Below are 12478 nucleotides of genomic sequence, written 5' to 3'. Positions count from 1 at the left end.
GCAGATAGCGGTGTAGACATTTCCATGTTTATACAGATAGCGTTGTCGATATTTCCATGTTTATACAGATAGCGGTGTAGATATTTCCATGTTTACACAGATAGCGCTGTAGCTATTTTCATGTTTATGCAGATATCGGTGTAAGTATTTCCATGTTTATACAGTTAGTGGTGTAGTTATTTCCACGTTTATTGAGATAGCGCTGTAGATATTTCCATGTTTACAGAGATAGCGGTGTAGATATTTCCATGTTTACACAGATAGTGGTGTAGATATTTCCGTGTTTACACAGATAGCGGTGTAGATATTTCCATGTTTATATAGTTGGCAGTGTAGATATTTCCATGTTCATACAAATGGCGGTGAAGGTATTTCCATCTTTATACACATAACGGTGTAGATATTTCCAAGCTTTAAGGGATAGTGGTGTAGATATTTCCATGTTTACACTGATAGCGGTGTAGATATTTCCATGTTTATCCAGATAGCGGTGTACATATTTCCGTGTTTATACAGATGGCGGTGTAGATATTTCTATGTTTATACAGAAAGCGGTGTAGAAATTTCCATCTTTATACACATAACGGTGTAGATATTTCCTTCTTTTTAGAGATAGCGGTGTAGATATTTCCATGTTTACATAGATAGCGGTGGAGATATTTCCTAGTTTACACACATAGAAGTGTAGATATTTCCATGTTTATACAAATAGCGGTATAGATATTTCCATCTTTATACAGATAGCGGTGTAGTTATTTGCATGTTTATACAGATAGCGGTGTAGATATTTCCATGTCTATTCAGATAGCGGTGTAGATATTTGCATGTTTATACAGACAGCGGTGTAGATATTTCCATTTTTATACAGATACCGGTGTAGTTATTTCCATGTTTTTACAGTGAGCGGTGTAGATATTCCCACATTTACACAGGTAGCGGTGCAGATATTTCTATGTTTATATAGATAGCACTGTATGTATTTCAATGTTTATGCAGACAGCGGTGTAGATATTTCCATCTTTAAACAGATAGCGCTGTAGATATTTCCATCTTTATACACTTACCGGTGTAGATATTTCCTTCTTTTTAGAGATAGTGTTGTGGATATTTCCATGTTTACACAGATAGCGGTGCAGATATTTCCATGTTTACACAGATAGCGGTGTAGATATTTCCAAGTTTTTGCAGATAGCCGGGTAGATATTTCCACTTTTAGACAGATAGCGGTGTAGATATTTCCATGTTTAAACAGATAGCGGTGTAGATAACTCCATGTTCCTACAGAGGGCGGTGTAGATATTTCCATGCTTATACAGTTGTCGGTTTAGACATTTCCATGTTCATACAGATGGCGGTGTATATATTTCCATGTTTATAGAGATGGCGGTGTAGATATTTCCATGTTTATAAAGACCGCGGTGTAGATATTTCCATCTTTATAGAGATGGCGGTGTAGATATTACCATGTTCATACAGATGGCGGTGTAGATATTTCCATGTTTCTTCAGATAGCGATGTAGATATTTCCATTTTCGTACAGATAGCGGTGTAGATATTTCCATCTTTATACACACGGCGGTGCTGATATTTCCAGGTTCATACAGATGGCGGTGTATGTATTTTCATGTTTATAGAGATGGCGGTGTAGATATTTCCATGATTATAGAGATAGTGGTGTAGATATTTCCATGTTTGTAGAGATCGCGGTGTACATATTTCCCTATTTCACAGATAAGTGTAGATATTTCCGTGTTTATACAGATAGCGGTGTAGATATATCCATGTTTATAGAGATAGCAGTGTAATTATTTCCATGTTTACACAGATAACACTGTAGATATTTCCATGTTTATACGGATAGCGGTGTAGATATTTCCATGTTCATAGAGATTGCGGTGTAGATATTTCCATGTTCATACAGATAGCGGTGTAGATATTTCCATGTTCATACAGATGGCGGTGTAGATATTTCCATGTTCATACAGATGGCGGTGTAGATATTTCCATGTTCATACAGATGGAGGTGTAGACATTTCCAAGTTCATACACATGGTGGTGTAGATATTTCCATGTTCATAGAGATGGCGTTGTAGATATTTCCATGTTCATACAGATGGCGGTGTAGATATTTCCATGATTATACAGATGGCGTTGTAGATATTTCCATGTTAATACAGATAGCGGTGTAGATAGTTCCATGTTTATGCAGATAGCGCTGTAGATATTTCCATGTATATTCATATGGCTGTGTAGGTATTTCCATCTCTATACAGATGTCGGTGTAGATATTTCCATGTTTATGCAGATGGCGGTGTAGATATTTCCATGTTTATTCATATGGCTGTGTAGATATTTCCATCTCTATACACATAGCGGTGTAGATATTTCCATGTGTATGGAGTTGGCGGTATAGATATTTCTGTGTTTATACAGATGGCGGTGTAGATATTTCCATGCTCATACAGATAGCGGTGTAGATATTTCCATCTTTATACACATGGCGTTGTAGATATTTCCATCTTCATACAGATGGCGGTGTATGTATTTCCATGTTTATAGAGAAGGCGGTGCAGATACTTCCATGATTATAGAGACGGTGGTGTGGATATTTCCATGTTTATAGAGATAGCGATGTAGATATTTCCCTGTTTCACAGATAGCAGTGTAGATATTTCCATGTTTATACAGGTAGCGGTGTAGATATATCCATGTTTACAGAGATAGCGGTGTAATTATTTCCATGATTATACTGATAACACTGTAGATATTTCTATGTTTATACGGATAGCGGTGTAAATATTTCCATGTATATACGGATAGTGGTGTAGATATTTCCATGTTTATACAGATGGCAGTGTAGATATTTCCATGTTTATAGAGATGGCAGTGTAGATATTTCCTTGTTTATACAGATAGCGGTGTAGATATTTCCATGTTCATACAGATAGCAGTGTAGATATTTCCATGTTCATACAGATGGCGGTGTACATATTTCCATGTTCATACACATGGTGGTGTAGATATTTCCATGTTCATACAGATGGCGTTGTAGATATTTCCATGTTCATACAGATGAAGGTGTAGACATTTCCATGTTTATACAGATGGCGGTGTAGATATTTCCATCTCTATACATATGGTGGTGTAGATATTTCCATGTTTATTCATATGGCTGTGTAGATATTTCCATCTCTATACAGATGGCGGTGTAGATATTTCCATGTTTATTCATATGGCTGTGTAGATATTTCCATCTCTATACTGATAGCGGTGTACTTATTTCCATGTGTATGAAGATGGAGGTATTCATATTTCTGTGTTTATACAGATGGCGGTGTAGATATTTCCATGCTCATACAGATAGCGGTGTAGATATTTCCATCTTTATACACATGTCGTTGTAGATATTTCCATGTTCTTACATATGGCGGTGTATGTATTTCCATGTTTATAGAGATGTCGGTGTAGATACTTCCATGATTATAGAGATAGTGGTGTAGATATTTCCATGTTTATAGAGATAGCGATGTAGATATTTTCCTGTTTCAGAGATAGCGGTGTAGATATTTCCATGTTCATACAGATAGCGGTGTAGATATTTCCATGTCCATACACATGGTGGTGTAGATATTTCCATGTTTATTCATATGGCTGTGTAGATATTTCCATCTCTATACAGATGGCGGTGTAGATATTTCCATGTTCATACAGATGGCGGTTTAGATATTTCCATGTTTATAGAGACGGCGGTGTAGATATTTACATCTTTATAGAGATGGCAGTGTAGATATTTGCAAGTTCATACAGATGGCGGTGTAGATACTTCCATGTTTATAGAGATAGCGGTGTAGACATTTCCATGTTTACACAGATAGTGGTGTAGAAATTTCCATGTTTATATATTTGGCAGTGTAGATATTTCCATGTTCATACAAATGGCAGTGAAGGTATTTCCATGTTTATATATTTGGCAGTGTAGATATTTCCATGTTCATACAAATGGCGGTGAAGGTATTTCCATGTTTATACACTTAACGGTGTAGATATTTCCAAGTTTTAAGAGGTAGTGGTGTAGATATTTCCATGTTTACAGAGATAGCGGTGTAGATATTTCCATGTTTATCCCGATAGCCGTGTACATATTTCCGTGTTTATACAGATGGTGGTGTATATATTTCTATGTTTATACAGAAAGCGGTGTAGATATTTCCATCTTTATACACATAACGGTATAGATATTTCCTTCTTTTTAGAGATAGCGGTGTAGATATTTCCATGTTTACACAGATAGCGGTGGAGATATTTCCAAGTTTACACAGATAGAAGTGTAGATATTTCCATGTTTATACAAATAGCGGTATAGATATTTCCATCTTTATACAGATAGCGGTGTAGATATTTGCATGTTTATACAGATAGCGGTGTGGATATTTCCATGTTTATACAGATACCGGTGTAGTTATTTCCATGTTTTTACAGTGAGCGGTGTAGATATTCCCACGTTTACAAAGGTAGCATTGCAGATATTTATATGTTTATATAGATAGCGCTGTATGTATTTCCATGTTTATGCAGATAGCGGTGTAGATATTTCCATCTTTAAACAGATAGCGCTGTAGATATTTCCATCTTTATACACATACCGGTGTAGATATTTCCTTCTTTTTAGAGATAGTGTTGTGGATATTTCCATATTTACACAGATAGCTGTGTAGACATTTCCATGTTTACACAGATAGAAGTGTAGATATTTCCATGTTTATACAGATAGCGGTGTAGATATTTCCAAGTATATTCAGTTAGCGGTGGAGATATTTGCATGTTTATACAGACAGCGGTGTAGATGTTTCCAATTTATACAGATAGCGGTGTAGATATTTCCACGTTTACACAGGTAGCGGTGTAGATATTTCCATATTTAAATAGATACTGGTGTATGTGTTTCCATGTTTATGCAGATACCGGTGTAGATATTTCCATGTTCCTAAAGATGGCGGTGTAGATATTTGCATGTTCATACAGATGGCGGTGTAGATATTTCCATGTTTATAGATATAGCGGTGTAGATATTTCCATGTTTAGCCAGATAGCGGTGTACTTATTTCCATGTTTATACAGATGGCGGTGTAGATATTTCCATGTTTATAGAGATAGCGGTGTAGATATTTCCATGTTCCTACTGATGGCCGTGTAGATATTTCCATGTTTATAGAGTTCGCGGTGTAGATATTTCCATATTCATACAGATGTCGGTGTAGATATTTCCATGTATATACACATAGCAGTGTAGATATTTCCGACTTTATACACATAACGGTGTAGATATTTCCATGTTTACAGAGATAGCGGTGTAGATATTTCCATATTAACACACATAGCGTTTTAGTTATTTCCATGTTTACACAGATAGCGGTGTAGATATTTCCATGTTTATACAGATAGCGGTGTAGATATTTCCATGTATATAGAGATAGCGTTGTGGATATTTAGATGCTTACACAGATAGCGGTGCAGATATTTCCATGTTTACACAGATAGCGGTGTAGATATTTCCAAGCTTTTGCAGATAGCCGGGTAGATATTTCCACTTTTAGACAGATAGCAGTGTAGATATTTCCATGTTTAAACAGATAGCGGTGTAGATATCTCCATGTTCCTACAGAGGGCGGTGTAGATATTTCCATGTTTATACAGTTGGCGGTTTAGACATTTCCATGTTCATACAGATGGCAGTGTAGTTATTTCCATGTTTATACAGATAGCGGTGTAGATATTTCCATGTTTTTACAGATTTCAGTGTAGATATTTCCATGTTTGTACAGATAACGGTGTCAATATTTCCATGTTTATACAGGTAGCGGTGTAGATATTTCCATGTTCCTACAGATGGCGGTGTAGACATTTCCATGTTTATAGAGTTGGCGGTGTAGATATTTCCATATTAATACAGATGGCGGTGTAGATATTTCCATGTTTACACAGATAGAAGTGTAGATATTTCCATGTTTATACAAATAGCGGTGTAGATATTTCCATGTCTATTCAGATAGCGGTGTAGATATTTCCATGTTTATACAGATAGTGGTGTAGATGTTCCCACGTTTACACAGGTAGCGGTGTAGATATTTCCATGTTCATAAAGATAACGGTGTATGTATTTCCATGTTTATGCAGATAGCGGTGTAGATATTTCCATGTTTATACAGATAGCGGTGTAGATACTTAAATGTTTATACAGATAGTGGTGTAGATATTTCCATCTTTTAGAGTTGGCGGTGTAGATATTTCCATGTTCATGCAGACGGCGGTGTACATATTTCCATGTTTGCATAGTAGGCAGTGTAGATATTTCCATGTTCATACAAATGGCGGTGAAGATATTCCCATGTTTACACAGATAGCGGTGTAGATATTTCCATCTTTATACACATAACGGTGTGGATATTTCCATGTTTTTAGAGATAGCGGTGTAAATATTTCCTTGTTTACCCAGAGAGCAGTGTAGATATTTCCATGTTTATGCAGATAGCGGTGTAGACACTTCCATGTTTATACAGATAGCGTTGTCGATATTTCCATGTTTATACAGATAGCGGTGTAGATATTTCCATGTTTACACAGATAGCGCTGTAGCTATTTTCATGTTTATACAGATATCGGTGTAAGTATTTCCATGTTTATACAGATAGTGGTGTAGTTATTTCCACGTTTATTGAGATAGCGCTGTAGATATTTCCATGTTTATAGAGATAGCGGTGTAGATATTTCCATGTTTACACAGATAGCGGTGTAGATATTTCCGTGTTTACACAGATAGCGGTGTAGATATTTCCATGTTTATATAGTTGGCAGTGTAGATATTTCCATGTTCATACAAATGGCGGTGAAGGTATTTCCATCTTTATACACATAACGGTGTAGATATTTCCAAGCTTTAAGAGATAGTGGTGTAGATATTTCCATGTTTACACTGATAGCGGTGAAGATATTTCCATGTTTATCCAGATTGCAGTGTACATATTTCCGTGTTTATACAGATGGCGGTGTAGATATTTCTATGTTTATACAGAAAGCGGTGTAGATATTTCCATCTTTATACACATAACGGTGTAGATATTTCCTTCTTTTTAGAGATAGTGGTGTAGATATTTCCATGTTTACATAGATAGCCGTGGAGATATTTCCAAGTTTACACAGATAGAAGTGTAGATATTTCCATGTTTATACAAATAGCGGTATAGATATTTCCATCTTTATACAGATAGCGGTGTAGTTATTTGCATGTTTATACAGATAGCGGTGTAGATATTTCCATGTTTATACAGATACCGGTGTAGTTATTTCCATGTTTTTACAGTGAGCGGTGTAGATATTCCCACATTTACACAGGTAGCAGTGCAGATATTTCTATGTTTATATAGATAGCGCTGTATGTATTTCAATGTTTATGCAGACAGCGGTGTAGATATTTCCATCTTTAAACAGATAGCGCTGTAGATATTTCCATCTTTATACACTTAACGGTGTAGATATTTCCTTCTTTTTAGAGATAGTGTTGGGGATATTTCCATGTTTACACAGATAGCGGTGCAGATATTTCCATGTTTACACAGATAGCGGTGTAGATATTTCCAAGTTTTTGCAGATAGCCGGGTAGATATTTCCACTTTTAGACAGATAGCGGTGTAGATATTTCCATGTTTAAACAGATAGCGGTGTAGATATCTCCATGTTCCTACAGAGGGCGGTGTAGATATTTCCATGTTTATACAGTTGGCGGTTTAGACATTTCCGTGTTCATACAGATGGCGGTGCAGTTATTTCCATGTTCATAGAGATGGCGGTGTAGTTATTTCCATGTTTATACAGATAGCGGTTTAGATATTTCCATCTTTATACACATAACCGTGAAGTTATTTGCATCTTTTTAGAGATAGCGGTGTAGATATTTCGATTTTTACACAGATAGCGGTGTAGATATTTCCAAGTTTACACAGATAGCAGTGTAGATATTTCCATCTTTACACGGATAGCGGTGTAGATATTTCCATGTTTTTACAGATTGCAGTGTAGATATTTGCATGTTTATACAGATAACGGTGTCAATATTTCCATGTTTATACAGATAGCGGTGTAGATATTTCCATGTTTATACAGATAGCGGTGTAGATATTTCCATGTTTACACAGATAGCGGTGTAGATATTTCCGTGTTTACACAGATAGCGGTGTAGATATTTCCATGTTTATATAGTTGGCAGTGTAGATATTTCCATGTTCATACAAATGGCGGTGAAGTTATTTCCATCTTTATACACATAACGGTGTAGATATTTCCTTCTTTTTAGAGATAGTGGTGTAGATATTTCCATGTTTACACTGATAGCGGTGTAGATATTTCCATGATTATCCAGATAGCGGTGTACATATTTCCGTGTTTATACAGATGGCGGTGTAGATATTTCTATGTTTATACAGAAAGCGGTGTAGATATTTCCATCTTTATACACATAACGGTGTAGATATTTCCTTCTTTTTAGAGATAGTGGTGTAGATATTTCCATGTTTACATAGATAGCAGTGGAGATATTTCTAAGTTTACACAGATAGAAGTGTAGATATTTCCATGTTTATACAAATGGCGGTATAGATATTTCCATCTTTATACAGATAGCGGTGTATTTATTTGCATGTTTATACAGATAGCGGTGTAGATATTTCCATGTTTATGCAGATACCGTTGTAGTTATTTCCATGTTTTTACAGTGAGCAGTGTAGATTTTCCCACATTTACACAGGTAGCAGTGCAGATATTTCTATGTTTATATAGATAGCGCTGTATGTATTTCCATGTTTATGCAGACAGCGGTGTAGATATTTCCATCTTTAAACAGATAGCGCTGTAGATATTTCCATCTTTATACACTTAACGGTGTAGATATCCTTCTTTTTAGAGATAGTGTTGTGGATATTTCCACGTTTACACAGATAGCGGTGTAGATATTTCCATGTTTACACAGATAGAAGTGTAGATATTTCCATGTTTATACAGATAGCGGTGTAGATATTTCCATGTCTATTCAGTTAGCGGTGGAGATATTTGCATGTTTATACTGACAGCGGTGTAGATGTTTCCAATTTATACAGATAGCGGTGTAGATATTTCCATGTTTATACAGATAGTGGTGTAGATATTTCCACGTTTACACAGGTAGCGGTGTAGATATTTCCATATTTAAATAGATACTGTTGTATGTGTTTCCATGTTTATGCAGATACCGGTGTAGATATTTCCATGTTCCTACAGATGGCGGTGTAGATATTTGCATGTTCATACAGATGGCGGTGTAGATATTTCCATGTTTATAGATATAGCGGTGTAGATATTTCCATGTTTAGCCAGAAAGCGGTGTACTTATTTCCATGTTTATACAGATGGCGGTGTAGATATTTCCATGTTTATAGAGATAGCGGTGTAGATATTTCCATGTTCCTACTGATGGCGGTGTAGATATTTCCATGTTTATTGAGTTCACGGTGTAGATATTTCCATATTCATACAGATGTCTGTGTAGATATTTCCATGTTTATACACATAGCAGTGTAGATATTTCCACCTTTATACACATAACGGTGTAGATATTTCCATGTTTACAGATATAGCGGTGTAGATATTTCCATATTAACACAGATAGCGTTTTAGATATTTCCATGTTTACACAGATAGCGGTGTAGATATTTCCATGTTTATACAGATAGCGGTGTAGATATTTCCATGTATATAGAGATAGAGTTGTGGATATTTAGATGCTTACACAGATAGCGGTGCAGATATTTCCATGTTTACACAGATAGCGGTGTAGATATTTCCAAGTTTTTGCAGATAGCCGGGTAGATATTTCCACTTTTAGACAGATAGCGGTGTAGATATTTCCATGTTTAAACAGATAGCGGTGTAGATATCTCCATGTTCCTACAGAGGGCGGTGTAGATATTTCCATGTTTATACAGTTGGCGGTTTAGACATTTCCATGTTCATACAGATGGCGGTGTAGTTATTTCCATGTTTATACAGATAGCGGTTTAGATATTTCCATCTTTATACACATAACCATGAAGTTATTTGCATCTTTTTAGAGATAGCGGTGTAGATATTTCGATTTTTACACAGATAGCGGTGTAGATATTTCCAAGTTTACACAGATAGCAGTGTAGATATTTCCATCTTTACACGGATAGCGGTGTAGATATTACCATGTTTTTACAGATTGCAGTGTAGATATTTGCATGTTTATACAGATAACGGTGTCAATATTTCCATGTTTATACAGATAGCGGTGTAGATATTTCCATGTTTATACAGATAGCGGTGTATCCATTTCCATGTTTACATAGATAGCGGTGTAGATATTTCCACGTTTATAGAGATAGCGGTGTAGATATTACCATGTATATACAGATAGCGGTGTGGATATTTCCATGTTTATAGAGATAGCAGTGTAGATATTTCCATGTTCCAACAGATGGCGGTGTAGATATTTCCATGTTCATACAGAAGGTGGTGTTGATACCGGTGAAGATATTTCCATGTTCCTACAGATGGCAGTGTAGATATTTCCATGTTCATACTGATGGCGTTGTAGATATTTCCATGTTTATAGATATAGCGGTGTAGATATTTCCATGTTTAGCCAGATAGCGGTGTACTTATTTTCATGTTTATACAGATGGCGGTGTAGATATTTCCATGTTTATACAGATAACGGTGTAGATATTTCCATGTTCCTACAGATGGCGGTGTAGATATTTCCATGTTTATAGAGTTGGCGGTGTAGATATTTCCACATTAATACAGATGGCGGTGTAGATATTTCCATGTTTACACAGATAGAAGTGTAGATATTTCCATGTTTATACAAATAGCGGTGTAGATATTTCCATGTCTATTCAGATAGCGTTGTAGATATTTGCATGTTTATACAGACAGCGGTGTAGATATTTCCATTTTTATACAGATAGCGGTGTAGATATTTCCATGTTTATACAGATAGTGGTGTAGATTTTCCCACGTTTACACAGGTAGCGGTGTAGATATTTCCATGTTTATAAAGATAACGGTGTATGTATTTCCATGTTTATGCAGATAGCGGTGTAGATATTTCCATGTTTATACAGATAGCGGTGTAGATACTTCCATGTTTATACAGATAGTGGTGTAGGTATTTCCATCTTTATAGAGTTGGCGGTGTAGATATTTCCATGTTCATGCAGACGGCGGTGTACCTATTTCCATGTTTGTATAGTTGGCAGTGTAGATATTTCCATGTTCATACAAATGGCTGTGAAGATATTCCCATGTTTACACAGATAGCGGTGTAGATATTTCCATCTTTATACACATAACGGTGTGGATATTTCCATGTTTTTAGAGATAGCGGTGTAAATATTTCCTTGTTTACCCAGAGAGCGGTGTAGATATTTCCATGTTTATGCAGATAGCGGTGTAGACATTTCCATGTTTATACAGATAGCGGTGTCGATATTTCCATGTTTATACAGATAGCGGTGTCGATATTTCCATGTTTATACAGATATCGGTGTAAGTATTTCCATGTTTATACAGATAGTGGTGTAGATATTTCCATGTTTATACAGATAGCGGTGTAGATATTTCCATGTTTATACAGATAGCGGTGTAGATATTTCCATGTTCATACAGATAGCGGTGTAGATATTTCCATGTTTATACAGATAGCGGTGTAGATATTTCCATGTTCATACAGATAGCGGTGTATATATTTCCATGTTCATACAGATAGCGGTGTAGATGTTTCCATGTTCATACAGATAGCGGTGTAGATATTTCCATGTTCATACAGATAGCGGTGTAGATATTTCCATGTTCATACAGATAGCGGAGTAGTTATTTCCATGTGTAAAGAGATAGCTGTGTAGATATTTCCCTGTATATGCAGATAGCAGTGTAGATATTTCCATGTTCAAACAGATAGCGGTGTATGTATTTCCATGTTCATACAGATAGCGGTGTAGATATTTAAATGTTCATACAGATAGCGCTGTAGATATTTCCATGCTTATACAGATAGCGGTGTAGTTTTTTCCATGCTTATAGAGATAGCGGTCTAGATATTTCCATGTTCCTATACATGGCTGTGTAGATATCTCCATGTTTATACAGATAGCATTGTAGGTATTTCTATGATTATAGAGATAGCGGTGTAGATATTTCGATGTTTACAGAGTTGGCGGTGTAGATATTTCTATATTCATACAGATGGCGGTGTAGATATTTCGATTTTTATACAGATAGCAGTGTAGATATTTCCATCTTTATACACATAATGGTGTAGATATTTCCATGTTTTAAGAAATAGCCGTGTAGATAATTCCATGTTTACACAGATAGCGGTGTAGATATTTCCATGTTTACACAGATAGCAGTGTAGATATTTCCATGT

The sequence above is a fragment of the Gorilla gorilla genome, chromosome 5, assembly GCF_029281585.2.
Source record: "Gorilla gorilla gorilla isolate KB3781 chromosome 5, NHGRI_mGorGor1-v2.1_pri, whole genome shotgun sequence".
Classification (NCBI taxonomy): domain Eukaryota; kingdom Metazoa; phylum Chordata; class Mammalia; order Primates; family Hominidae; genus Gorilla; species Gorilla gorilla.
Note: the sequence above shows the minus strand (reverse complement) of the source record.